We start from the raw sequence: 24230 nt of genomic DNA, 5'->3' as shown, positions 1-24230 counted from the left end.
GCGGCGGTCAGCGCGCGGCGGGCGCGTCGCCGCTGCGTGCAGGCGATAAGGGCGGAGGCGCCTGCGGCCGGCGATAAGCGGCGGGGAGAGGGAGGGAGGGGGCGCGAGCCCTGGGGGCGGGGCCAGGGAATCGGGCGGGGCCAGAACAAGGGGGCGGCGCGTGCGCGGCCTCTTAGCGGTCGCCTCGGGGGGCGGCTCTGGTTGGAAGCGGCTCCAGGCGTCCTTGAGGTGGGGTGGGGTTCTGGCCCGGCCCAGCGGGCTCTGCTGAGGGCAGCGAGCGTGATGCAGTCAGCAGGTAGAAAGCACGGGATGGTGACGGTGACGGGTCTACTTCTGTTTGCGCCCAGGTTGTAGTGATGCGGAGGTGAGGGAAGGGCTTTATTCGTGGGAACCAAAGCGATCGCTGGGTGTGCAGTGAGAGCCGCGGCCCCCACTCAGAAAGCCCCCGCGGGGCTTTTCTGCCTGGAAAGAGACAAAAGTAATCTTGGTCCGAGGTCTGGAGGTGCACCACAAGCGCAAAGCGAGTGCTCTGCCCCAGCTTTACAGCCCAGTTCCCCGTTCCTGTGCTCCTGCAGCGCTGTGAGACATCCGCTGGAGGGGCACCGCCACGTGCGGGACGCGTGCGAGCCCCGGCCCGTCCCGAGCTGTGCCGTTGCCCGTCAGAGCTGAGCCCGGCCCGGCCGGCTCCTGCTGCGCCTCCTCCTGCCCTGGTGCATCATTGTCTTTTGAAAGCTCCGGCTTCAGAATGTTCTGTGCCTTGAACGTGGAGGAAAAGTAACGTGTATAAAGTAACACGTCAGTTGTTGATCCCGCTGAAGGGCATCTTTAAATATCCACGGTTAGCATCCCACACTGAGGGCTGCTGTTTGGGAGTGGTGTAGGGCGTCAGGGAGATGCACCCTGGGGTTGGGTGCCATGGGGTTTGATATGTCCTGCCAGCTGGGTACTGTTCGGAGAGGTATGGACACTGGCAGAGGAATTCAGAGTAAAGCGTCACTTCTGCCATGTTCTATGGGCAGATGTTCATGTGAAATTGTTTCTGAGGTCAAAATACTTAAATGCAGCATTGCTTTTCAACTCAGCGTTGCCCAAATTGTCACGAGTTGAATTTTCTTTTAGGGAAATGAAGCTGAATGGGTGCCCCGTTCCCTCTTTCCGAACTTCCAGTTTTGCTCCGTGCAACCTACATAGAGTTCTGTAATACTTAAATGTGCACTTCACTGAGTAAGGGTTTTTCCTTGAATGAGGACCTTGAGCAGTGCTGATTGATCCCTTCAGTAAGATTTGTAGTGTTATGGTTGTCTTTGCCTTTTACCTATGTGCAAGTAGAAGTAGACTCCTTATATCAAAAAGGGCAGCCAAGTCTGTAGCAGGAATCACTCTGAGCAGACGTGTTTTGTCCAAACAGCTTATACCCTGCCACATCCATTCCTCAGCCCTACCTTCCCCTTGCTCCTCACCTAGCATGGGACCAGAAGCAGGTCACACAGCAGCACAGGGCTGTACATTGGGACAGCACTTTTGTGGGATGGTAGGCATGCTGCCAGTAAGAGCACCAGGGAGAGGATGGTGCAAAGCTTTTAAATGCTTCTGTTGGAGCTGCATTGCCTCCCCAGGCTGATATTTAAGCGCAGCTCTCCATAGAAGTAAGGATTTTTGGTTTTGAACTTCATCAGTAGTTCATGGCTAGCAACGCGCATTGCTTTCTGTGCTTCAGCTTTTCCCTCTGTCAGAGATAAGTGCTAATAAGCCTGATCTGCAGCCAGTTATTTTTTTTAAAAATTAGTATTTGTGACACTTTAAGAATTGTTCTTTCCTGTGTGGTAATAGAATTGAAACACAATTCTTGTATCTTTAATGCCTTGAAATGTATCCTTAATTAGAGGAAAAGTAGCTGGTAATTATCAGCAGGCTTCAAAATAAGTTCTGTTAGAGGATTGTTTGCTATTTTGTGTTAGTTAATAGTGTCCCTCTCCTCTGGCTGTCATGTAAATAATGTTGCAGCAACAGATCAGTGTTCTACAGGTAGTATCTGTAGTACTGCACTTTGTTTAGTTGGGGAAATTGGAGCACCACTGTGCTGAATGAGCTATTCTCTGCCAGGTGGTCGTGTGTGAGGAGACCGAGAGGACAGAAGTGGCTGCCATGTTTCCACAGCTGGTGTTTTTGTCTGTGGATGCTGTTACTTGTGATACAGGCTGTGTAATGGATATTTCTCATTTCTGGGAGCAGATTATTGTGGCTATGACAATATGGGACCAGAAGATGACTCAATTTTTTTTTTTAAATAATGATAATAGAAAGCTTTGTTTTCCCTGTCCTCTGTAGAGGAAGACTGCGCAGGTGCTCTATGTGAATCACACCTGAGAACACTTTAGAAGGGTTAAGCTTAGTTACAACAGGGAGCTTAACACTTGTTCTTAGTGAAAGGACAAATAGCGCTGATAGGAAAAAGGACTAAAGTCAAGCGAGAACTTCTGAATAAGTTCACTCAGAATATACAAAATATTCAATAAAAGTGTTCAAGTAGTGTAGAGAGCAGTTTAAAGAAATTCTTGCCTCCCTCTGTGGGTGAAGTGGGAGTTCCACCTGTTGCAGGGGATCCAAAATTTGTTTCTGAAAATATGGACGGTTGTGAGGCCATCCAGAGAGACCTGGACAGGCTCTAGAAGTGGGCCCAGGTGAACCTCATGAGATTCAACAAATCTAAGTGCAAAGTCTTGCACCTGTGTTGTGGCAACTCCCACAATCAGTACAAGCTGGGAGATGTAAGAATGCAGCACAGCCCTGCTGAGAAGGACTTGGGAGTACTGGTGGATGGTGAGCTGGATATGAGCCAGCAGTGTGCCCTCTCAGTCCAGAAAGCCAACTGTATCCTGGGCTGCATCAGAAGAAGTGCAGGGTGAGGGAGGTGATCCTGCCCCTCTACTCTGTGCTGGTGAGGCCTCACCTGAGTACTGTGTCCAGATGTGGACCTGTTGGAGCGTATCCAGAGGAGGGCCACAAAAATGATCCAAGGGATGGAACACTTCTCCTGTGAGGACAGGCTGAGAGTGCTGGGGCTGTTCAGCCTGGAGAAGAGAAGGATCTGGTGAGACCTGGGAGTGGCCTTTCAGTATCTAAAGGTGGGCTATAAGGAAAAAGGGGACTGACTCTTTAGCAGGGTCTGTTGTGTTAGAAGAGGGAACAGTTTCAAACTAGAACAGGAGTTTTATCTTGGATATAAGGAAGAAGATTTTTACAATAAAGGTAGTGAAGCCCTGGAACCAATTTGCCCAGAGAGGTGGAGGATGCCCCATCCCTGGAGACAGTCAAGGTCAGGCTGGACCAGGCTCTGAGCAACCTGACTGAGCTGTGGGTGTCCCTGTTCATTGCAGGGAGTTGGGCTAGATGGCCTTTAAGGGTCCATTCTGTCTTAAATGATTCTATAATATAACACTGTGTTGCTCAGGGCATGGACTCTGTGCTGCTTGGTTCCTTTTTTGTAACTATTTTGTTCCCTTTTCTGTATGTCTGAAAGACTCCAGGGACAGTGACTTCAGATTCTTGTGACAAACCAGAATCTTTCTTAATTTATTCCGCAGGGCTGATTTAGCTCCAAACCTATTATCAACAACTACTCAGTTTCCTGCAGCATTTTTTTTTACATATTTGTTCTGTATGTGTTAGGAGTGCTTGTTTCAAAGGCACCTATAGGTTGTCTGAACTAATTTTCAGAACTTGGCCATTATTCTCCACTTGCTGGATTCACTTCAGGCTCCTGGATCACACCTGAGAGCCTGCAAAGTACTTGATGAGAGCTCTTCTCCTGAGATCTCTGCTCCTAAGTACCACAGGAACACCTGAGGGAAATCTGTAGGACATTCCTGCAAATCTACATTTTCTTTCAGCCTTGACTCTCCTGGTGGCAGCTGTGAGAGGAAGTGAGGAGTGGGGGCTGGAAGTGAGCTTTGCTGCTTGCTGATTGCCTTGGCCTGGTGGTGACTAGGTTGGGCTGCAGGGTGATGTGGGCTGGGAAGGATGTCACATGGAGTCTGGGGTGGCCTTGGCCTGGCAGATTAGCAGAGCGCTGTGCTCAGCAAAGGGGTGGGGAGGGAACCTGCATAGCCTTTCAGCTGCAGATTTTCTGTGCAAAATAATAATGTATGGTATTAATTTGGGTTCACTGTACTTAGATTATATGAACGTATTTATATGAACTTTGATTTTCCTATGGAACAAATAGGGGAGCTGAATCTGTTAAATCTGAGGGAAGTCCAAGAGGGTACAGTCTTTAAGTACGTAAAAGGCCAGTGGAAAGAGGTGTGACCTGCATTTCCAGGGTACACAAGACAAGAAGTAACAAAAGCTTAAGATGTAATGAGAGAGACTTGGGTTATGCATTGGAAAAGATTTTCCATAAGGACAAGTGAAGGACTGGAATAAATACCCTCAGCAAAATATGGTATCTGTATCATCGCAAAGTTTCAACTGTTGTTCATTGGCTTTCAGCGAGAAATCTTTTAGTTAAAGTTGATCTTGCATTTGGGGGGAGGAAGAAGGATGTATATGACCTGTTAAAATCCTTTCATGGCCTTTTCACTGACTGAAGATCAATGGCCTAATGTATTCTCTACTGAAGGTGGGGACAGTTTTTGCTGATTTGAAGGGCTCTCCTGTGGTGCAGTAAGCTAAACTCACTTCCAGGAATGAACCTGGCTCATACAAACAGCCTCTTAGGTTCCATCTACAGCACTTACATGAGAGAAATGGCAGATGTTAGGATGGAATATCAGAGCAGAGTGGCGTAATTGAAGGTGTTGGGTTTTGGTGGTTTTTTGTAGTATCTTTTTTACACATTATATGAACTATCTTTTTAAAGCATTTGATTTGTTTGCTTTTTTAAGCTGCTGTAGTGATCAGAAGGATCAACATGATGGAGAAGGTGTTACAGAAGAGGTGGAAGGACCAGCATGGTAGCAAGGTGCTACAAGGGAAGGAAAGTAGATCGCTTACCCATATCAGAAGATTCTGGGTTCACAGGGAAAGGCTCCCACCAAGGAGGGATCTCCAGAAAGAGAGCCTTCCTTGGGCCAATCAGCCCTGAAATGAAGCCTAAGAGGAGTGGAGCCTGGCTCCACACCTTCTGGTGACACATGTGAATTGCCTTCACCTGTGCTCCCAGGGCTGACTGGGTCTTTCCTCCAGGTGCTCAATCAGTGGTTCAGGCTGTGACTCAGCAGTTCCCATACAGCTACTTTCAGAAAAAGGTAGAGGATTGAAAACCATATTTTAAGCTATGTTTTTTTATGGTGTTTCCTTTATCTGCTCTTAGTTTTCTCCAACTCACAACTGTACTGTCTTTAGCTTAGTCATACAAATGTCTTTGTCTATTACAATGAAACTGCCTGCTGTGCAGAAAACCCATATGAGCATATTGCCGAGCACTATGACAGTGATGCAGTAGATCTTTGCCCAGAGCAGAAATTCTACCTTTGCCCTTACTTCTGCTCTTTCCACAGGTCTAATCAGGATTATCTCTAAAGATAACAGCAAAGCTGCTACCATTTGACTGCAAAGTTGAAGTAACCTTTAGTCGATCTGGACAATTGTAACAGAGCCAGGACAGCCCTGTTCTGTGGTCAGCTAAGAATGACTTAATCAGTGGCTGACCCAGTGACTCAACGTAGTTTCTGGTTCAGGTGCAATCATACTGACTACTTTCCCTGTGTAGGTCAGATCTAAGAGAAGGGAGACTTGGATCCAATCAACTACTCAAATGCCTCACAAATATTTGTGAAACTTGTGCATTAATATTCCTCTGTCACTGGCCTGTTATTACACAACTGACTGACCTTGCCATGTCGCATAACCAGCTCGTTGTCACATGGCATTTCCCATCCATCTGTCACACTGTGAATACATCAGCCGCACATCATCCTGCACTGGGACTCAAGAAGGCAGAAAGGTTAGAACTCGCTGGAATGAGGCGAGGATTGTACATGATAATCAGAACTTTACGATTTGTTTCATTTGGAGTTTCTCTTTTGTTCTTAATAATAACCCTGCTTGATGAGAGGGACTTAGAGAGGGCTTAGCTATGGCATTTCAGGGTTGGAACACAGAAGCAAACAGCCCATCATCTAGCTTGCTTTGTGCCACCCCAGCTTAGAGGCAGGGTGTGAGACCAAAAGCTGGAGTTTTGAGTTGTGTGCTGGACTGACATCTGAAGATTAATTCATCCAGATGGGGAACAGGAAAAGCACCACAATACTTGGGTGCCTAGTGAGAGAATGTTACAAGTAGATACTTAAGTTCAACTATTTCCATGAGAGAAAGACCATAGTCTGAAATGGTTTTGCATCAAATTTCAGCAAAAGGAATTTGAACAACTAATGGGTTTAAAGTATTTTTTTTAGCTGGGAAGGGAAAGGATGCTGTTCTCTGAATCATAGAATGAGTAATATAATGGCTTGGGTTGGAAGAGACCCCAAGGATCATTGAGTTCTGACCCCCTGCCCCAGGCAGGGCTGCCAACCTCCAGATCTGGTACTACACCAGGTTGCTCAGGGCACCGTCCAACCTGGTCTTGAACACCTCAAGGGATGGAACATCCACAGCCTCTGAGCAGCCTGTGCCAGCACCTCACCGCTCTCTCTGTAAAGAACGTCCCCTTGACATCCAATCTAAACCTTCCTTCCTTGAGCTTAAAACCATTCCCCCTTGTCCTATCACTGTCTACTCTTGTAAAAAGTTGATTCCCCTCCTGTTTATAATTCCCTTTTAAGTATTGGAAAGCTACAATGAGGTCTCCTCGCAGCCTTCTCTTCTCCAGGCTGAGAGAGGCAAACTCCAGTTTTAGGCATCACGAGAGAGTTGATAGAGCTTTCTTCTTTATAAGTGCTAAACAAACATAGCTCAGAACCTGAAGTTAAATAAACTACCTGATTTAAAGTTCATTATTTTTTCCATTCAACTTTTTGATAAAGCTAGAAGGTTCCTTTATGATAGAATTCTTAATTTCCTTTCTATCTATCTGATATTTTCTCTAGAGGTGGAGAGGAAACTGGCTACACCCATAAAACCCTTTTTCCTGTTCTGCACTGGTACAAAACAGACACCTCTGAAAGATTTAACTGGACCGGAATAACAACCACACTGATGCTCAGGGTATTTCTTTTGCTTGTCAGGGGGACAGTGTTCAAATCTCAGCAATGTTTCAAATGAAATTGAAGTTTAAGTATACATTTCACAATTTGAAATAGGTATAGTGACCTCAGACTACAATGTGAATCTTTCTTACATGGATCAGAGTGAGCATTCAATTATACGCACAAAGGACACTTCTTCCAAACTAGCCAGCCATGTGATAGGTCAGGAGCTGACTTGGAGCTGTAGGGTTCAATATTTCTCAGCCAAATCTCATTATATAGGCAATTTGAATTTAAGTCTCTTACCTTTGTCTCTGCAGATTGCCAAGACAGCCTAGAATTCATGCTTTTCCCTTTTGGTTTGATCAGAAAATCATTCCTGAACTAGAGTAACCTTTCTTAACAGAAATCTGTTTTCCTTCAGCAAATTTTCAATTAACTTGCATTTTCCAAGTACAAAGATGTTTCCTCAATTTTTTTTTAATTCTAATTACTTTCTCAGTCAAATTAATCCTCAGCAATTTTCTGTTTCCAGCTTGATCCTTGGTGTTTCGAGTTTCAACTGTGTGGTTCAGTGGTAATAGATAATTTCTTTTGCTGAAGCCTAAGATGAAGTTAATGCAGCAAAGAAGCTTTCAAGTGCTCCAGGGGCTTCAGGGATTTGTGTTGTTCCCTCCTCTCTGTTACTGTGCTGTCTCCATGTTTTTCCTGTTTTCTTGTATCCTTTCAAAATGGAAAAAATGCTATTTTTCCAATTCTGCTAATGGAAAAATGAAATAGAGAACCTAAGCATGTGTTTTTACTGTAGGTGAAAAGACACCTGAGCGACTTATCACCGGCCTCAAACAATTCTTGCAGTGCAGCAAGCCAACTGGTTTAGAGCCACCTCCCTGCAATGGCATCTGAATGTACTAGTGCTGGCTCTGGCCCATGCTGGTACAGCAGTGCCATGCCATGTGCATTCTCAGCTTGGGAATGAGTTCTGCATTGGTCCCTGCTATGAGGTGTGGACTTGTCCTGAGTGACTTGTTCAAGATTGTATAGGAAGACTCTGGCAGAGCAGGGACTTAATGTGAGTTTTCTCCGAAGTCACAAGACAAGCCTTCTTTTGTTTCTGGGCTATGTAAATTGCAAGTGAATGAAAATTCTGTGCATCTGGAAAGACATCTTTGTGATGTTTTGGAAAATGGGTTAATGCCTATAAACAATATGAGTCTTGAGGACCGGAAAGAATTACTTGGAATGGGATTATTTACGCTGAGGAAGTGCTTAGATTGTTTTTCACTGTTGGAAGTCTTGCTGGCTCCGACTTCCATCTTGATTTTTTTGAAGTTTCAACAGGGATGCATTGAGTGGCTCTTTCAGATCATAAACCAAAATTCATTGTTATACATCATGCAGTTTATTAAAGGAATGTTAGTAAGATGTTTTATTTGAAAACTGAGGTTGTTCAGAAATTGTACATTCTTGTTAGTGTTAATCTCCTGGCTCTTGATATGTTTTTTTTTCCCATAGTTACTAATTTATTCATAGTCCTATTATGCCAAACTTACAAACTGACAAAGATGTGTGTTATGATGTGGAATACCAATAACTGAAAATCATAAAACCATGACAGTGAAGATGATGTTACTTTTTGGTGCTGTCTGCAGCATGGAAGCATTTATTTGCACGATGTCTTAGACATTCACTGCAACATTCTCTCCCATCTTGACAGGCATGGGGAAATGTGAGGAAATAGGAATGTGAGTGGATGAAGCTTCAGTGTGTTCCTGATGATCCTGATTCAAAGAGTTCAAAACTCTTTGAAAAGTGTTGTAGGAGTCAGCGTTTCTTTCTTCAAACTGAACCTCTGCAAACTCTTCAGGCATGGCATAAGACAAGAGCCAAAGGGGCTGCACTGGTGTTTTAGTTTGTACTTACTTGAGCTTAGAGTGTGTGTACTTCCTGCTTGTTTAAAAAAAAAAAAAAGTTTTGAAGACCAAAAATTAACCAGATTCATGCGGAGCAGAATTAAGAAGTGGTCATTTGTAAGTGGAACTTGGCTTTTTTTCCTCCAGTTTACTTCCCAAAAACGTAACACACAGGCCCTTAAGGAAAGAAAATGCACTTTCTAAAATGAAAGCAGCCTAGAATACAGCTCTACTTTTATTTTACCAATGCCTTGGTTTTTCTTCTTTCCAGTGGATGTCTCCTTGCTTAGAGGAAAGCTGGAACATTAGGATGTCAAGGTAGGACTGGAAAACAACATACACAGTCTGTTGAAAAGAATTCCAACCAAAATATGAGAAGTCCAGCTCTATCCTTATGTAATTTAAATGTAGTTCTTCATTATTACCCTGGTTTGTTGAGAACTGCTGCTCTTCTGGCAATAATACTTAGACATTTACTAATGCTTTGCATCTTCTGTAGTTATTGTGTTGAATGTGATTGATGCTATGTCACAAGTGTCCGAATTTTTGTCTTGCCTGGGCCACACTAAGTGGAGAGGAATTGTCCTGGGTCCCATATAAAATACGTGGGTTGCTCCAAAACTATTCCCTCCTCTTTATTTCCATGGAAACTGCAACAGATACAAAGAGCACAGTAACACTATTTGATAGAGCAAATTTGATTGAGCAAATTCTCAGCTGCAAAAACTGATTTTCAACAGAGCCACAACCATTACCTATACTTTGTCACCAGCCATGAGCAAAAGCCTGCATGCCACACTCATCAAAATTTGCACCAGCAGAGGTGACCTGCTGTTGCTACTTCTGCAGTACATCACTCGGTGCCTCACTGTGCTCACATTCACTGTTTGGTCTGCATAAACATTCAGCGTGTGTCAATGAATGTCAGTGAGTGCATTTTTTTTTTTCCTCATGGAGTAATTCAGTTCCTCCCCTTTACTTCATCTGCATTTTCATGTCAGACACCATTTTGTCAGACTGCCCCTCTGCTGCCATCTGTTGCATGGCAACAACATGTAACCGAATACTGGTGGGAAAGTTCAACCTCTACTGCCATACCACCACCATATGCCTCTGATGTTGTGGGCCAACGGAATAAAATAGGAGGCATTACTTTCATAGCAGTCCTTTCTCTCTGGTAAGATAGGTCTGATAAAAATCCGGTAAGGAGACATGATCAGATTTTTGAATTGAATGTCCAATTACAACTCAATATATTCCATTTGCAAATTTGCTGATAATGTATTTAAGTTAACCCTGTGTATGACGATGTGAGGTGAGAGGTGGCCACACTGCAAGCTGGATGGAGCTGTATGTGGCCCATAGGTTGGACATGCCTGGGCTACACAATGCCATCTATATTCATGCAGAGGAGATAATTTGTTACCACAGATCTAGGACATAGGATTGGGTTTATGTGGGAACTGAGGTGTAGTGCAAGGAGCACTGATTCCTCATTAATGTCACCAGTTTGGGCTGTATCTTTCTAAAGATACTTAAGCTAAAAAGACAAGTTTACAAAGGGAATAATTGTAGAATCAATATATTGCAGGGCCGGATTGTTTGTATCCTGGGGGTATCATAGACTCTGCAGATGCTCAAGGGTTGTTCTTTTCCACCCAAATTGTTAATTTTGTGGAGTTGAAATTGGAAATTGAAGAGTTAATAAGTCTATACCTGTAACTATGGACATCATACTTTCCCCCTCTCTAGCTGAAGGCGGTGCTGAATCTAAACTTCAGCTTTGAATCACCTCAACCTGTGTTTGAACACTAAACGTTTTCCTCAGATTTACAAAGAGGTATGTTTGGGTAGGCTTTGTGCCATATTTGATCATTTGCTTTCCAGTAACAAGCTGAATGTTCATGAGAGCCAGGATTTGGAAAAGTTCTGTGCTTCCTCTGCATCCATAAATTCAGATATATTTTCTTGGCTGCCTTTGCTGGAGCTGTTGAAAGGATGTTTGCTGTTGCCTGGGCCCTAACCCTTGGCATGGTTTTAATGGGAGTAACATAAGCAGGAAGAGAAAGGGTAAAAATGAGAAGATGGGGCTCAATTAGGCCATCCCTTCCATCACTGTAATGCCATCCACAGGGATGCTGGACGGAGAAATGGGCAGCAGTGTGGCTGCTTGCTTCTGTCGCTTAGGGATGTGGGTTAGTGGTATGGTGGTAACAGAATGATGGTTGGACTGGATGACCTTAGTGGTCTTTTCCAACCTTAGTGATTCTATGATTTTTATTTGTCTACTTCTCTGTAGAATGATTATTTAGCAATCTTTTGGGGGTAAAAATGGGAAGAGTGACATCTAGTGGTTTATAGCGAGATGTACATATTTTTTCCTCAGAACAATGAAAACTAAAGCAATTCCTAATAATCTGTGATTCACTTAAAATTTATAATACTTGAAATTTCGACATCAGTTTGATGCCAAGAATTGAGTTTAATGTCTAATGCCAAGGCTTGCTAGCTCAATGACTTTGTCAAGTGGATTCTCCCTAATGCTATGGAATGGATTATGCCTATGTCATGCCAGGTGGAGGGAATGGGTGGCTCTAGTAGGTTCTTTCCTGTTACAGTTTCCAAGGACTGAATTTCTAGGCTATCGAACCAGTGAAACTAATCCTGCTACCAAATATTTATGGACAAATTCCAGCTGTCCAGTTTCCATTGAAGCATGAGCTAGATAAAGCCTCTTGCTCAGAGGCAGTGCTTGACTTCTTGTGGCCTATAACAATATAATTTCACGTTCTATTTGAAACGCCACAAAATGAGGTTGTGTATGGACATATTTTCTAAATCTCTGTTACAAGGAATGTTGTGTGTACTCACTGGCTTGGCTGCCTTCGGAAAGGATGGAAACAGATGTTTCCTTAGATTTGAGAAAAGAATGAGCTCCGCTGTGGTTAGATGGAGTCACTCTCTCTCATCTCTCTTCCCAGGGAGTCACAAGCATATTCTGAAATCATCCTGCCCATCTGTTACAGAATAGAGTTGGGTAAGTTTGTGTCAGGTTTTCTTATATATATAGATCAGTTGCCTTTGCAGTTGCCACAGTAATTAAAGTAGTACAGCAAATCCAGTGCTCCAGAAGGTTTGGGGGACATATAGCATATAAATTCACATGTAGCTGTGGAGAATTTTGGTAAAAGATGTAGCATTTAATACCTAGGAGTAGAAATAACTATATCAACTCTGTCAGGTCTCATGAGTCTTTGGTAGAGCCTTAAATGCATCCAGATAGCTGCTGCCCAGTTTTGTTTCCTGTGAGTTCTTCAGGGGTGAAGAAAAGGAGAGAGGAGGATGAAATCATGTGTGGCACGTGTGCTGTGTGTTTTAGTAACATATCTATTGCAGCTGTGGGTTTTGAAGAAGGGAGGAAACAGGTGAAGTCTATTATGCTCAGGGGAGGTCAGCATGTATTTGAATGCCAGCAAATAGCAAATTTTGTTCTTAAAACTGTGCTCTCATACTGTGAGGACAGGGACAGACTTTTCATTAGTAGGTCATTGTTAGAACACCTCCTTTGTGATGCTATAAGGCAAGCTTATTTGGGTGGAAGTTTTGTGGAGAATTCTCTATTACAACAAGGACTAGTTTCTCTACAGCAGGGAGTGGTAAGGATGGGGACTGCACAAGGGACAAGAGCAAAGGAGTTTTTTCCAAGATGGAAACCATTCTGAATTTAGTTTCTGTGCTGTAGTAGGCAGCAGAACTTCAGAATTTGGGCTACTGCTTCTTAACTTCTGCATGTAATTTCAAGTATGACAGCAATTAGAGGTAAAACAATACCAGCTGCGTTTCCTATAGGGGAGGAGGTCCTTTTAGGCCTGTGGTGTCAAGGACCTTTCCCCAGCCATGACTTCAAGCATAAAAGCATTAGAAGTGCTTTACTGTGCCAAATGTATGGCCCATCTAGACTAGTATATCTACCCTTGGCAGTAACGGCAAGCAATATTGTATAAGGCTAGGACATGATCCTGGCCATTTCCTGTTGTGCATTCCCCTCCTTCTTCCCAGCATCTGTAGTTGTTGGGTTTAGGACCATAAGGAGGTACACATGTGCCTATTACCATAACTGTTTTGGAACTGTTGTTGATGAACTAATCTTTGTACAGCCTGCTTTTTTTTGTCTACCTGCTGATATTATTGGTCCTCTCAATCTCATGTGATAGCAAATTCCACAGATTGCTCAATTTGTAAAGGAAAGTTATTTCTTTTGTCTATTTTAAATGCATTTTTCCCTATACTTTGAATGAATGCTCCTACTTCCAGTATTGCAATGTTTAACGAGTAGCAGTTCTGGTCTTACTTTCTCCACCACTCTCATGATTTTGTAATTGTTGTTTATATCCCCCTCAGCCTACATGTCTTTGAATTAAGGGGAAGAGTATCTCCTTGTAACGCAGCTGCTCCATCTCCCAAATTCCTGTTGTGCTTCATGCAAGCATATAAATTGAACAAGTGCTTAAATGTGGATACAGATCAGACTCACTGTCTGTATGTCCCAGCCGTCTGTCACAACATACAGAGTGAGCTGCCCAATTAAAACAGCCAGAGTGATCACAGCATGACTATTTTTTGAGTACCTTCTATTTGACCTTTTCTAAAGCTGTAGCAAGCAGATTCCAAGAACACTTGTGGGCTGAACTGCAGCAGCTTTCTGTATTTGTGGATGGAAACTGGCCAATTCACAGCCATCTCTGTGGATGTCTAGCTTACTCTTCAACTGAAACCAGCTGTTACATAGGACCATAGCCTCACTGCTTGTATATGAATCTTCTGGTCATTTGGGTTATGCATTGTCCAATTTGTACTTTGTTCAAATGGGTGGTTCTTTCCTGTCTCAGCGCTGAAGGCGCTGAGTCCTGTTTTACTTCTTGGTAGTACGTAACTTTGTATGTGACAGGATACCCCCCAAGAGTATGTGTGCAGCTGCAGGGCAAATACAGGTAGCAGCCACTCTTGGAGGCATTTGCCCTCATTTTTGTCCAGGACATTGGTGCCCTCTGTCTTGAAAAATGGAGTGTTGGAGGAATGCGATGCTGCAGGCAGCATCTGTCAGCTCCTTGCTCTTTACAAAGAGTGGAGGTTGTCTTCAGGCGGTGTGATTATAGTAAAGCTGGTTCTTAGATGTTGCTGTTCTTGACTTCTGGTGATTTATTATAGATTAAGCTGTCTTGTTTATTGGAAATAATCCAGACATTGATTTTAATCATAGTTTGAGGAGTTACTTCTTTCATAGATGACTGAGTAGCTCTTACTGAGACAAATGTTGAGCAAGAATTCAGTTCTCAGTTAAGTCCTGTAACCAACCTGAATTTCAGAATAGTGAAAGGAAGACTGAAATGTTTAATTACATTACACTGGCAAGAATTCAAGGGTAAAAGAGGAGATAATGAAGTAAAATGCTACATCTAACTAAATATATGTGACTGTATAGTCTGATAAGCAGGGGACTGCAAATAGAACTTCTGCTATTTTTTTTTCCACTTCTAGGAAAGTAAAGATTTTAAAAATGTAATGAGAGTAGGTGTAAATTTAAGATATTAATCAAAATACTGAATGTGTCCACCTAATCATGTTGCTGGTTTCTCCCTATTCATGTGGGAATATCATGACCTGCAGCAGTTTTTTGTTGTAGTCACACTAGTTTAGGGCATGAGGCATATTTTCTCTTGGAAGTTCTATACACACAGTGCCATGAAACCTGCAACGCCTTTCTGGATACATTCACTATTGAAGTGTACAGAGCTGTATTCAGGGAAGGATTTCTCTTCCTGAAGACTTTTTTCTTACTTTCAGCTATTGTTTGTCCTCATAAAAACTACTATATCCATCTTCAAACTCATCTTAGAATGTTGGCGACTACAGCAATGTTAATGCTGGAAGGAGAAAAAGTGTCTCAGGGCAGCTGCTCCCTCTGCTGTGTAATCCTCCTGCCAGAAGCTCTGCGCTTGCACTTTTCATGTAGCTTTGTTCTTTCTATGACACAGTTCTGTTGTTGGGTGGTGGTGGTGTTCTTTGTGCATAGCGGACATCTTGAGAAACCCTCATTCTCTGAGCTCACAACAACTCTAATTTTTTAGTCACATAGATGAAATAATCATGTTTTTATCTTTATAAATATTACTACAGAAATGAAATGTCATATCAATAAAATAACTAAAATATTTCAAATTTTATGAATCTTTTAAATACAGTCTTTCTCGGATTTTTGTTTTATAAAAACAACATGTAAGGAAAATTTTGATTGAGATGAAAAAGGGAACATCTGTTGCCTTCAGCAATTTTTCATATGAAGCAAGTATACTGATACTTAAGCAGCTTCCATGCAGCTTAGTGTTAGTAGAGTTCCTCACTAGTATCCATGTAGCATAGTGTGAATAAAACTTTTTTTTGGATGCTTTTATTTTGTCTTTCTTATGGGGAAAGCTTTTTTTTTTTTAAATGGTAGCCAAGTATGTCAGTATTGTTAACATGATTCCTGTGGTAGACAAGGTGTTTCAAAGAGGAAGCAGCATTGCCTGGAAGGTCATACAGCAATTGCCCAATCCCTCAAAACTTGTTTTCCAGGCAGATTCCCTAGGAAAACCCTGTTCCCATCTCACAAATTGTAGTGTTTGTGAACTGGATTGCTTTAGGGGAGTCTAGTTTCAGAATGCGTCAAAGATGGATATCTGATCTGTGTATTTGAGACTTGACCTCTGACCACTGAAGTAAAGATGGGGCCATTGGCTGCAACTACTTTACAGCTTTGTTTCTGAGCAGTTGTGTGCTTTTTAAAGCAGGTCTGAGTAACCTTGTTTACTGCATGCTAATTCAACTTACACAGTGATTCTGGTATTTCTGAACCGTGTGTGAAATTCTTTGGGGGGGAAAAAATGGAGCCAAAGGCTGTGATTCCAGGCATGCATGAGATACAACCAACCCACAAGGAACCACAGAAGTCTGAAACAAAGACAGTCTCACTGCTGCAAAGCATTTCAGTGTGTCCTGAACATTCTGAGTAACCTTCAAGAGTGCACTGAGTTCAGGAAAGGCATGAGTTACGCTAGATATCAACATTATTGGATACTTTGAGTCCTGCTAGCCTAGGGATTATGACATTGTGGTTGCTCAGAAAGCTGAATCTGGGATACAGCTGAATACTTACAGGAATACACAAATACATGGGGAGGCTTCAGCCAGAATACACAAATATATGGAAAAACACCTTGTTGAATACAGTTATGATGAAACTGTGTGTTCTAGGAAGTACATCATGTGTCTCCCAGCAGAGATCACTACCTACTACAAGTAACAAATCTTGAGCTAGAAGTCTGAAGTCTAAAGCAGGCTCACAGCATCACAGAAATGTTGAAGTTGGAAGGGACCTTTGGAGATCATCTAGTCCAAGCTACTTGTTCAAAACTAGAGCAGATTATTCAATGTCATGCCCAGCCACATTTTTGAATATTCTCTAAGGATGGAGGCTCCATAACCTCTCTGGCCATTCTGTGTATGGACGCTTGCCTACTAAAAAGCTTATTCTTACATTTAGATGTAATTTCCTGGGTTTCAGATTGTGTCCACTGTCTCTTTTCGTGCCACTGGATAAAACAGAGGAGAATATGGCTCTGTCTTCTTTACTTTCTCTTATATATTACCTGTACATCTTAAGAAGATCCCCCTGAATTATTTTGATTTTCAGTTTATGGAGAAATCCACGAATCTTGCTTTGCTATTTCTGCTCAAATGAGGGCAATATCAGTTTTATTTCATCATGAAGAGGGATGTGGTCAGTATTTACTTCATGAATTCAGTGCTAGTGTGATGAATGTGGGAGTTCTACTGTTGTATAAATCATTTGATTGTACTTCATGTAGCTAGTCCGTCTCTAGAAAACTGCATAAACAACAGTAATAAAACCAATTCTGATTTTTCCAACTTTAAACTTTGTTTTTGAACAATTTAATTGGCTTTTTTACTGCTTAGATCATAAATGAGTTAACTCATATTATAGCGTCACCTTGAGGGCAGAGAGTTTTGCATGAGATCTCTGTGCAGAATAAAGAGCAAAAAGTGCAATGTCCTGAATCTTTCTGAAAGCACTTTCTCAGTATCCTGATCTTTTCTCTAAGCAGATTTCACAGCTGTTTGTGATCCATCTAACTGAGCAACAAGTGGATCTCAAAGAACTCGCTTCTCTAAAATTGTGGGGACTGTCTATACATTCTGATGCTTTCCAAGGGAGTTTTTTGTTGCCTTTCCTGATCCACTTGGTAGGATAGTGCAAGCTGTCTTTCTGAAGCATCTAACTGCTGTTTGTTAAAATATTCTTAGGGTTAAGTACTCTGACCTGGAGCTGCTCCTTGCTTTCCTTGGCTTGAGCCTGTTAAGTGTCTGGGCTTGAGGAATGAGCATCTAGACCCACTAAATCCTTGTATGTACTCAGTAAGTATTTCCTTTCCTTTGATAATTGGTGCCTGAGAAAACAACTGTCAGAACAAGAGCGTCTTTCTTCTTGCACATTTCTTTGTCTCTAAGCCCTTCTGACTCCTTTCTACATGCCAATATTATCCTGAGAACCTGATGCACCTCCAAAAGTTGAGATGTGAATCTCCCTTCAGCTCTAGAAAACGTCAGCGCATTGATCTTATATGTTAGTATTATAGTCTTATAGTAACACTCTTCTAAAGAGTGTTCTCAAGAAGGCTGTCATTTATTTCTCTTTTTGTTTATTTACAACAGGGAGGATCATCAAAGGGAAATTGTAACTCTTCTTATCCATCCAGAATTTTTGTTGGAACATAAAATACACAAGTGATGTTGTCCCAGCATCAAAAGCAGAGGTAGAAAGGTCATTTCTCAGAGGAAATCTTCCATAATCTTCTGCTGCAGTTGGGGTAGCAAGAAGTTAATTCTCTGCTTATTAGTGAGATGCAGCAGTGGAAGTAGGGCTGTTGAGACTCTGGGGGGATACTTGCAAGGAGCTGGTGGGAGCTTTGCAGGGCTGGGTGAGGTAGGAAAGCATGAATGAAAATTTCTCTTGGCAGAAGGCTTTTACAACTGAATGGGTTAATCTACTTTCCCAGATCAGAACTGAGCAGGACAGAAAACATTTTGAATTTAAGCATATAGTAAAAGTCCTGGCTACAAGCTCAGCTCAGTTTTGACAGCAGAATGCACTGTGCAAAGCTTGGAAGGGCAGTGATATATACAGGACATTAGATACTGTTAGGTGCAGTTGCTAGTCATGGCTTGCTTGAAGGTTGTAAAGTTGCTTCATGTCTTTCTTATTCCATTAAAATGAAATAAATTGTGTCCGGTTGGCAGAATATTAAGCTCCCACATTTAAACTCAGAAATTGTTTGAATACATGAGGTGGAGTCTGGGGTGCCGGCTTTATGCAGGAATTATCTCAATCTTTGGCAATGTGTACAAACTTTGTGTGTGTACCTTGAATGCTTCCTGGATGTAACCATTTCAAACACAACGTTCCTTCTGCAGCATGCCTCACCTGTTAGCTTCTATCTAAACCAGCTTAAGTGTTCAGGAAAGCAAGTCATGCCCCTCACAAAAGAATCTGGTGCAGTGGTGCGCAGTTTGAGCTCTTGCAACACCAGAAAGGTAGCAGAAAGCAGATTTTCTCCTCTTTGGGAAGCTGAGCTGATGAAAAAGAAAGCAGGAGGCACCTTCTGTTGAGATTGATCTCACCATGGCTAGTGAAGCAGATGTTTGCACTCACTTTGCTACAGTCTTGATTTTGGCATCACCATTTATTTTTTCACAGGTGGGACTGAGAGAGTCTCTTCCCTCACCTCTCCCGGTGTAGTGCTCAATCTATGTTAAACTGTGCCCATAAAACCTGGCTACAGGCACTTCACCTAGCCCTGGTCCCAGTTTCCATCTGCTTGTTGTGAGAGGCCCATCTGTCATATTATGGGAGAAGGGAGGGATAGGCATTTTACATGCTTTCAAGGGGTCTCTGCTTTTTTTTTTTTCCTGGTAAGGTAGGTTTAAAGGTGGGAACTCTCTTTGCCATCTAGTGGAAATTCACTACCCTCTTCTTGACAATTTACTTTCTCCCCAGAATTACATTATTTTGGACTAGAGAGTGGAAGTAAAGTTATTTCTTATTCAAAACACATGTAAGAAACTAGTTGTACATAGGTCCTACATTAAGAATATTTGTACATGTTATTCAGTGGATGATTTTACTTGAATAAAAGTTGATGACAAGGGAAGGGAGTAAACTATCAGATACCAGGAGAGGATTCACTACAGTGATGGTTCATCTTCTTATTTGCTTGACATTGCTTGGTTTGTCTTCTATGACAAAGTTTTAGTGTTTTTCTCTGAATAGGGACCAGGGGAGTATTATGAATTGAATTCTGTTTTCATTCATTTCTGAACTTCGCTATAAAAACATTTATTAATTGTGGCTCCTTTTGTTGCAGAAAGCAGAAAACAGAGAAAACTGAAGCTGTAAGTGACAGGTCTGAAGCTTGAGAGGGAACTTTTCATTGGAAAAATCAGTACTAAAAGTTTCTAACCTTGTCACCAAGAGTTTGCTAGGGAGAAAGATAGAGACGGGGGATACTGAAGGAAACTAAGGAAACTGTGGAAGAGTTAGTAATTCTCTTGTCAGATCAGAGCTGAGAAATATGCCACTTCAACTCTCTAAAACTCCATTTAAAAAAAAATAAATTGTATTTTTCCAGGAAAAGTAGAAGTAGGCATATCCTGATTCTGCCACCAAGATCAAGCAATTTATCTTTGTGCTTTTAAATTTCTTCTCTGCAAAATGAGACACTGGGCAGTTTCTGTAAGGTTCTTTGAGATCTAAAACTTTGTGTAAGCTAATTCAGCAGTAATCCCCTTTGATGCTAAACGCTGAGTGTGATGCAGCACTAACAAGTTGCTAGCTAAATGATGATGAGATTCAAGACCTTGTGAAAGTCACAAGTAGTGACATCTGTGATTTTACACAAATTAATGTGATTTATTGTTTCCTTTTTCCATTGCTGAGATACAAACTACAAAGCTGATTCCAGTGAAAAACTAGCCTGTGATCTCCTGATGAAAGATTAAACAAAAACCGAAATTCAAGTTATTTTTGAAGATGCTTTTGTGGAATGATTTAGAATGCCTGATTCTGAACTTGTTCCTATTTAAACAATATGCTGAATTTTAAAAGTACTTGACTGACTTTAGCTTTGTTTTTTCTTTATAGTTCTTAGTTGCTTACATAAAAAAAAAACAAACACATTCATATACACTGTAAACAATCCAGTTTGAAGCTTTTACTCTAATTTTGGTAGGTCTCCTTTTGGTTGGCTCTCCTTTGAACTACTGAATGTAGTAGTGGGTACAGCTCACATGGTCCTGCCTAAGAGCTCTCTTTTTCCCAGAAGTGTCAGATCTCCTGTGTGAATGTTGTAAAAATTCCTTCTGTGTAAGTGAGTGTATTCTAGGGGTATTTGTGGATGGGAGGGGGCAAGGGGAAGGTAGAAATAGGCATCAGTATATGACAAGGCAAAGAGAGGAAAAGTTTGTGCTGAGAGGTCATGTCTGAAAGTCTCTCAAAAATGGATAACCTTGAGAGGCTAGCAGTGCTGTTGAATCTGCAAACACTGATAAATTAACATCAGAGTCAGCCAGACTTGGAAAGACCACCAGAAAATACCAGTATCAACAGTGTGTTATGTGACTCAACACCACCACAATCTCAGATGTAGTAAATCTGCAGACAGGGACTATGGGCATGTATAGACATACCAGTGGAAACAAGGGACCCCTTGAAGCTTTCTCTGGGCACCTGCCTAGAAGCCAGGAGTGTATCGGTATGAACTTCCATTTGTGAGTCAACAGTTGGAGCTGGCCTCCCAGCTGTCACTGCAGCCTGGTAACTTACTAGTTAGTGCACTGGCAGGCACATGAATGAACTGTGTGAACATATTGTGTAGTTATCTGCTATCAAAAATTACCGCTTAATTCTATTAATAACATCTTGATTAAGAAAAAGATGTTCTTGTAAATATGGATGATCTCTTCCTTCCCCCAACTTGATCCTCTGTCAGGGAAAGAAATAATTTCATCATATACGCTACGTAATCCACACACACTGTTAAAGCCATTTGAGTTCCTGAATGATTCATGGCTGATCAAAAAGCTAGAACCAGCCTGCAGGTCAGGAAACTTGTGCTGGCACGTGGAGAGTCTGTATGTCATGGTTTGTCCCTGTCTGCCTGTAGTCATGTTCATACACATTTATAAAATTAATTATATAGGTGTATTTGGACTAGTCAGGTTATTGTAATGGCTGCTATGTTTCTTAGGTAGTAAGCTGGGGGGGCTGAGAATGAATTTAACAAACTGCGATTTGATAAAAAAAAAAAATAAAATTTATAAAAAATTTACAGTATTAAGCAATTAAAGTATTAAGCATTTATGAAGTACCTGAAATATGCTAGGTAAAAAGCTCTGCATTTTCAAACTTAATTTTTATGACAATACAGAAAATGAATACTTGGAAATTTGATATTTGGATAATGAAATTTTGAAGATCAGAAGCAAGTATGAGATACATAAAGACAGAAAGCTTCATCTGACAGAAGGAAAGGTATCAACTGATGAAAATAATGTTGGAACATGTAGGGGAATAGACTGTAAGAACTAGGCCCGAGTTTGCTACACTTTAGACACCATTCTGTGGAGATACCATTCCATGGCTCTTGCATGTAACCAAAAGTAGGGGATGTTTTTAATGTGTTCAATGCATATGAAGAAAATCTCTCTACTCTCTAGCTAACAAGAATGAAACTTATGAAGGTATAATCTTTTTGTACAAAAAACCTGAAAATACTGGGACAGTAGAAATACATGTTTTTTTCCATTTTGAAAACTGAAACTTTTACTCCCTACAAAGGATGATGTTTTATAGAAATGAAAGACTTATGTAAATTTGTAACTGTCAGAACTGCAAAATGGAGAGTAAGTACCAGCTATTCTGGCAGTGGTGTACAAAGCTTTGATTATGAAAGGCCGACTTCTGTAGAGCACATCAGTGCACAAGAGACACGCTGGTTGGAAGAAAAACTTAAGAATTCTATTAGCTGAAAAGGCAGTTCATTCAAAGAGGTGTTCATCCTGCTGGGAATATCTATTTTACCCTTGGCATGCTTTTACTGTGTGCTTCACATAGGGCATAGTTTTAGCAGTCCCCTGAAAAAAATTAAATTTGCATGAAACATGAAATAAGGCAGAGTCTCACAATGAGAGTAAAATGGCTTTTGGGAGATCACAGAGCAGCTTTTAATATTCAAGTACTGTGAATGTGTATCTGCAAAAAAAAAAAAAAAAGGTGAAATCATTAGTTCTAAATTTTAATGGAAAAAGTAAAACTGAGAGTCCTCCAAACATTTACAGCAAGATTTTCATTGACTTTGAGGCAAGGATTTTGCTCAGTAATGAAAGTAATAACTGAATCAAACTTTACAGTTATTATTTGTTTGTGTTTTGCTGAAAGGTGATCTAGCAAAGAGGAACACATCTCTACAATTCTCTGTGTGATGCTTATGAAGAGCCATTTTCTGGGTTACCCTGAAATTTCAGAGAAAAAATAATGCTATTCTGTTAGCTAAAGATTTAGTATTCATTTTAATACTAGTAGTGTAAATGCAGACACTTTACAATTATTGGAATTATTACTGTTTTACAAAGCTGTGTGAGACAGAGGAAAAGCTGGTTTTCTTCTTCTGCTGCTGCCTTATTCTCTTCACTGTCATGGGAATACTTACCTAATACCAGACATCAAAGCATTAATATTACTTTCCTCATGTTGCTCACCAACTGAAACCTTCAGTAGAAATGGAATCCAGGCTTTAAGTCAAAGCCCTCCACTGACAAATGTGAACATAATTTCAGGATCTCCCATCTTGATATCAATCCACTATTGGAGACTGAGTAGGGATTAGAACCTGCAGTGCAATGGCCCTCACAATGAGGAAATGCTTCCCTAGGTGAATAATTCCAGTGTTATCTCAGGGGACATTCATGTGGGGCAGGAGAGAGACAGTGGCTTTTTTTTAAAAAAAAAAAAAAAAAAAAAAGCATGTCAACCACTTAAAGAAACTCTAGGACAGTAACAGGTTGCATTATCTTTTGTGATGGCTGCTGTTGATCCTTCTCTTGACCCTTTATGTACTTTCTCTTTGAATTAAACTTAACAAGTGCATACACATTCAGGAGAAAAGCTTACATGTTTGAGTTAGTCATCACAGAAGATGAACATGGGGAGGAAGGAGGGAGAACTGTTGAAACCAAAATCATAGATTTACTCACTTCCCTTTATTCTGGTCCAAGCATCATACTTAGAGAAATATTTTTTTCATCTTCCTTTGCAAATCAGATTCATATATAAAGTATTCTTTGAAATTGGTCTTATCAACTTTTCAACTTTAAGACTGCATTTCCCAAGACAGACTGGGTTGTTGATGCTATGAATGTACTGGTGAATTAAAAAAACCTTCAGTTAGTGAGGTTTAGCCTGCTTGTACTTAAGGGAGACATTGTTCCAGTTGTATCTCAGGTTCCCCCTGTATTTTTCCCCACATGCTTTGAGGCTGGAGACAAGTCCACGGTGGACAATGCAGAGTGGGTATTTGGTGACTGATGACTTTGAATTCCTCTGCTGTTAAGCAGGTCTCTAAAGAGAGAACATGTCAGCAGAGGATGCTGGTAAGTGGCAAGGTGAAGTTTGGATAGGATGATAGGGCCCTTCCAAGTCTTGTACCTGTCTGAGTTAAATGACACCTAACCTTGGTCAGGCCTGGAAGGACACTTTTTGTTCAAAAAAAAGAAAAAATGTACACGGTGATAAGACCATTTCCTTTCTCACAGCGTCTCCTTTAATGTCAGGCCTGAAATATGAAGTCATTAGGGGATATTAAAACAGTGCTGACAAACTAATTAACAAAAGACATTACGCCGGATGGGCTCAATTTATCCTTTTTAATGGTTCTTATAAATGGGTGCCGCCAATTAAAATTAATAAAGATTTACCAGCGATTGCCCAGCACACACTGTTAAGGAGCTCCACTGAAGGTCGCTTTAAAGTCAGCCTTGTCAAAGCTGCAAGTTCAGCTCCCAATACCAAGCCTTG

General features: G+C 41.4%; 1 long non-coding RNA gene across 3 annotated transcripts in view; it reads left to right on the top strand.

The window, feature by feature from the left end:
• The window catches only part of LOC110401733, a 74492-nt gene continuing 50417 nt past the window's right edge, over window positions 156–24230 (top strand). Inside the window, exons 1-6 of one of the 3 annotated variants that reach the window (XR_002440562.1) lie at window positions 156–295; window positions 9315–9361; window positions 10796–10883; window positions 12025–12080; window positions 17408–17518; window positions 17816–21123. This is a non-coding gene — a long non-coding RNA (uncharacterized LOC110401733). Of the gene's footprint in view, window positions 296–9314; window positions 9362–10795; window positions 10884–12024; window positions 12081–14887; window positions 15499–17407; window positions 17519–17815; window positions 21124–24230 lie in introns of those variants that run through there. The other 2 variants (XR_002440564.1, XR_002440563.1) reach the window with 2 other exon arrangements.

Source organism: Numida meleagris, chromosome 6 (assembly GCF_002078875.1).
Source record: "Numida meleagris isolate 19003 breed g44 Domestic line chromosome 6, NumMel1.0, whole genome shotgun sequence".
NCBI classification, from domain to species: Eukaryota; Metazoa; Chordata; class Aves; order Galliformes; family Numididae; genus Numida; species Numida meleagris.
The sequence above is the reverse complement of the archived record's forward strand: the minus strand, read 5'-3'. Positions and strand labels throughout refer to the sequence as shown.